Raw genomic sequence first — 5289 nt, 5'->3', positions numbered from 1 at the left:
CGCACCCTGTTATTACACGTGAGCAGAGGCCCACTCGGTGGGACCCGTGCCCGCTCCGCGGACTCGTCTGTTCCCTGTTCCACCGGGGTTGGGACAGCGCTGCCAGGAAGGCCAGGGCCGGTCTCTCCCACAGGACGGATTCAGTGGCCGGGTTAGCGAACCGGAAGCAGGTGGGGTGGTGCTGGGCGCTCACCGGGTCCCCGGGTGCCCGCGTCCTCTCCCAGCGCCGGCCGCTGTCTGCCATCGTGGTGGATCCCTGGGGGTTTCCTTTCCTTCCTCCGGACGAGCACTGGAGGCGTCGGTCAGCCCCCGCTCAGTCCAGTTCCAGCTGTGGCTGGGTCTCACGGTTCTTCACGCACCGGGGTCCGGTGCGCCCCGCGGGTGGGGAGAAGCTCCGGCCCTGCAGCCCGCCCGGATCCCGGCCCCGGCTCCTCCGGTGTGCCGTGCGGGAGGAAGGGAGCAGGCTCTGTGGACCTCACAGACCGGACACAGCCAGCGTGGGCGCCAGTCCGTCCTCCTGATGGAAGGCCACGGCCGGATCAGGGCTTTGGGACGCCTCCCTCACCTCGGCCCCGCTCACTGTCCTGAGGGCCCAGATGCCCGTGCAGGTGCCTGCTGTCTTGGCCCCGGGGACTCTGTCCTTCCTCCCTGCGCAGAGGCCGGCACAGGCGTCGTGTCCTCCTCGGGACACCGGAGGGCGCTGCTGGCCGCGAGTTTCCAGCTGCTCGGGCTGCGAGGCCGGGATTCACACTGCAGACCAGGAAAATAGAAGGCAAATGAAACAGCGCGAACGGAGCCATGCTGGAGCCAGCAGCTTCTCCGCAGGGGCTGTGGCCAGTTTGGGGAGTTGTGGGGGTCACCGGTCACCTTGTACACAGAAAGCCTTGTGCAGACTCCTGTGAGCCACGTTGTTTGTCCCCTTCCCGAGTCTCACTGCTCACGAGAGCTCCGGTTGCTGCTGGGCACTGTCCCTTGAGATGAGGTCCTCTGCTGTCACCTGGGGCCTGCAGGGCTGTGAGCAGGAGCATTGTGAGGAACGTGGGGGACACGGCCTGCAGGGTGGGGCTCTCCTCTCCTGGGCAACCCGAGGCCTCCTCGGAGGGGAGGCAGGGCGGCCACACTGGTCACTGTCTCAACCAGCACCGGCTTCTGAGAGGCCAGGGAAGGCAAATCCTGCCTGCCTGCCTGCCTGTCTATCTATCTATGGCACTGGGAATTGAACTAAGGCCTTTGCACTATATCCGAAGTTCTTTTATTAGGCTTGACCTTGAGATTCTCCTGCCTCAGTCTCCCAGAGTGTTTGGACTACAGGACTGGGCCACCACATGTGGCAAGTTTTCAGTCTGCTGGTCTGGGGGCCATTCCGAGGACCTCTATAGAGTCAGAGTGTCTGTCTGTCTCTCTCTCATTGAGATTTCCAGCCTCAGGTGCTGGCTGGGGAGGTTACCTGTGCCGGGTCCCTTGGGAGCCAGGGACAGTCCCCTCCAGGGATGCTCACCTGCCCTACTGCCATCACAGTGCGCTCTCGGCTGTGTCCTCTCATCGGTCACGGCTGCTGGTCTTTCGTGGTACCGATTCCACCTGAGCCTGCGTCAGGGTGTGCACAGGTGGGGAGCAGCACGCGGGGTCTGGGTTGAGTCCCTGCTGGTAATGTGGATGGCAGAGCAGAGGGCAGCCGTGGAGGATGGAGCCCCGTGGACCCAGCGCCTTCCCCGTGCAGGCTCCAGGGACCCTGACTTCAGAAGGGCGAGGCGCAGGTTTGAGCCCCAGGGTAGGCGCAGGGCACCGGTCTCTCAGGAGCTGCAGGGGGGATGCCCTTACCAGCTTCCACATCACACCGTGCATGGATGCAGGAAAACACCCCAGGGGACCCCAGAACGCATACACTTTCGGGACGCCAGCCAAGCATAAATTTAATTAAAGGGTCTAAATGTGAATTAAGAAACATATGCTCTTTTCAGTCGGGCCCTGGTGGCTCTGCGGATCATAACAGCAGAGCACGTGGAGGCCCAGAGGCCACGGACCCTGGTGGTGTCATGGAATGATTGCTGATACCTTTGGTGATGTGAATTTAAGGGAGTCTCTCCCTGGGGCCTCTGTGCCTGTGGTTTGAGAAGCCTTCTGCTGCTCAGCGAGGAGCTTTATTCCTTGTATTAAAGATCCAGAAGGTGATTCTGGCCCTTGCAGACTGCGTGGGAGCAGCTCCATGCCGGCGTCGGTGGACAAGCGTTGGAAGTGAGAGGCCAGGACTGTGGCTGCAGCCCCGCGCCTTCCTGTTGCTGCACTGGGGACAGCGTCTGATGCGACACGCAGGAGACGCCTTTCTCCACAGTGGATCCAAAGGTTTGTTTTCGATGAAGCAGACGAAACAGTGAGCCAAGGGCTTAAGGATCAGATATGTGAGATTTTCCAAAAGCTAAATACAAGCATTCAGGTTGTGTCGCTTTCTGCCACGACGCCAGCTGATGTGTCAGAAGTGACCGAAGATTTATGAGCGATCCAGCTCGAGTTCTGGTGAAGAAAGAAGGCTCAAACAGTTTTCCATTAATGTTCAAAGAGAGGAGTGGAAGTTGGATACACTTTGTGGTTTGTATGAGTCGCTCACCGTTACACAGGCTATTATTTTTCTCGATATAGGGTGCAGGGTGGACTGGCTCACTGAGAAGATGTGCTCCAGGGATCTGAGTTTCCGCTCTGCATGGTGACCTGGATCAGAGGGGGGCGATGATGTTACCACAAGGGATCCCTCGAGGACCAGCCCAGTTCTGACCACTGTGGACTTGCTGGCTTGTGGGATTGATGGGCAGCAAGCGTCATTGGTTATGAGCCAATCGTGAAAACTGTATTCGCAGAACTGGCAGAGGGGTCGATTTGGAGGAAAGATGTGGCTGTAAACTTTGTTACCGAGGGAGACAAGCAGATTCTTCGTGACACAGACTTTCTACAGCACTGCAGTGCAGTGGAGGAGATGCCCATGGGTGTGGCTGACCATTCCTGGGATGAGATAGTTTTGAATGCAGCGCTTGCTGTTGCTGAACAGGTGATCACAGCGTGCACTGTGCTTGGCTGGAAATCTCTGAGTCTCGTCTGAGTGCTCCTAACAGATCAGAAATGCAGATTTTGACAGCAAAGCGACATTAGTCACGAGCTCTTGTGAGGAAAGTCATTGGCTTTATTCTCTTTAGAATTAGACTGTTGGGGTGGGTATAAAAGATGGGGCCTGTAAAATCTTTCTTTCTTAGAAATTTATTTCCTAGTTCTATAGAAATGGTTGTATTAGATGTTCTCTAGCATTTAATAATATACTTGCAGACTAAAAGATATAAGTGCTGTTATAAAAGATATAGGTGCTGTACAAAGCCAGCCAATTGTGCTAAACTAGCATATCTGCCTTTACTGTGTTTGACTTTAGCCTGACTAGAAAGGCCTTTAAAACTGATTTTTTAAAAGAAAGCATTTGAATGCATTTTGTTTGGTATTGTAGTTATTCAATAAAGTATTTAATTAGTGCTAAGTGTGAACTGTACCCTGTTGCTAAACCCCAGCAGGCAGTCATATCCTAGGTAGGGTAAACCCCCAGTAAAATTGCCATATTGCACATGTCTTAATGAAGTTTGAATGTTAAATTGTAGATTAAAAAATATATATGCTAATTTCAGCCAAGTAGCAGTTCCTGTAATCCTGCATAGAAGGGCTTATTTGACACGACATGGGTTGGAAACCTCCCACATCTCAAATACTGCAAAAGTTCAAAACTATGAACTGGGAAAAGGAGTATTCTAGGCAGTTGTATTGTTTTTATGAAGTTCTGTGAGACCAATTGCACTTTAGATAACACTTTTATCTAAAAACCAGACCCATGATTGGGCCTGGGTCTGAGCTGGTGAATGATAAATGGTGTAATTAAGACTGTCGGGTGCTGGAACCCAGAGCCTAGCATGTCCATGAGCGGGGTCCCTAGTGGGATCCCACTCGTGTCTGCACATGGCCTGCAGGCCACCGAGGTCCGAGCCCGAACTCATTCCTACCGGAACTCTCTTCATGAGCTGTGTGCACAGAGCCAGCCTGCAGCTCTGCCGGCCCCTCAGCACTGTCCGTGTAACGCACGGGAAGAAAGGGAGGGAGGAGGACAGAAAATGCTTATCTCTCTCAGGACGAGGAACACTTGGTGATGGAAGCCGATTTGAGTTCTTTAAACTCCTGTTACATTTTACACAGTTGCTACATAATCCTTAAGCATGATTCGGCCTTTTTTTCTCCCTTGCTTAACCGTTCTGATTGGCAATACCCATCCGCACCAAGGGTAACCTTTCACAGCATCTTGCCTGTGTGTATGAAAGCCTCGTGCCCTCAGGGCCCCACATGTCTCTTTCCGTCTCTGTGAAGGGAGGAGTGCAGGAAGCGGGTACCATCAAACCCTGTCACGGGATGACACATGGTACCAGAGGCGGCCTGGCCTTTTGCCACCTTCCTGAATCCTGTTTTGTTTGTTTTGAGACAGGATCTGCCCGTATAGTCCAGGCCTGGAATTCACAGTGCTCCTCCTGACTGGGCCTCTGGAGGGCTGGGGTGTGGGGGACCAGCCCCCACTAGTCGAACAGTACCTGAAGGAGAGAGTGAGGATTGAAAAGGAAAGACACTCTAGGCAGAGTGGAGACAAAGGACTGTCTGCTTTAATTGAGGCAAACCTGGTTATTTATACACACATTATTAGCACATTATCTTGTGTAGATACACAAGAAACATCTGCAGAAAGACATCACAAGAAAATGTTTAGACACCATAATATTTTACGATTCCTAAGGTCAAAAGGTATTCACATGCACATTGGGCTGGAATGTGGCTTCATTAAGTTGATAGATTAGCTCCTTGTTAACCACTTCTAGTTTTCTGAATACTATTGTTAGGTGAGAGTTTCAGTTTCCCCACACTGGGGTTATACACCTGGCTTCCTTCTGACTCTGAGCAGGGTCACTTCCCGGGTCTCCAGCTGTGTATCCAGTCAACACACCCTTTTCTATGCTAGCGATGTGGGCACCTTTCGGGACAGAACTGGCTGCTTGGCAGAACAGCAGAGCGGCCCTCGGCTGTGTGTACAAATCCCACCCTCTTGGCCCCAGTGTGGACTGCTTGCCACATGAGGGCTGTGTCAGCGAGGCTGCTAGGGGACCCAGTGTGCAGCAGGTGGGCGAGGAGGGTGCAGGGCACTGTGTGGCTCCTGGGTTCCCTAGAGTTCTCAGAGCATTGTCACTAGGAGCCTGGCCCTCCCCACGTGGCCGGTCCCTCCAG

At 53.8% G+C, this 5289-nt stretch overlaps 1 pseudogene; it reads left to right on the top strand.

Annotated features, from left to right (window-relative positions):
• Positions 1 to 1650: 1650 nt before the first annotated feature.
• On the top strand, positions 1651 to 3212 carry LOC104872730 (annotated as a pseudogene).
• The last annotated feature ends 2077 nt before the right edge of the window (positions 3213 to 5289 follow it).

This window comes from Fukomys damarensis, unplaced genomic scaffold, assembly GCF_012274545.1.
Source record: "Fukomys damarensis isolate Sample0158 unplaced genomic scaffold, DMR_v1.0_HiC HiC_scaffold_30, whole genome shotgun sequence".
Taxonomy (NCBI): Eukaryota; Metazoa; Chordata; class Mammalia; order Rodentia; family Bathyergidae; genus Fukomys; species Fukomys damarensis.
This window is presented reverse-complemented; position numbering and strand designations above follow the sequence as displayed.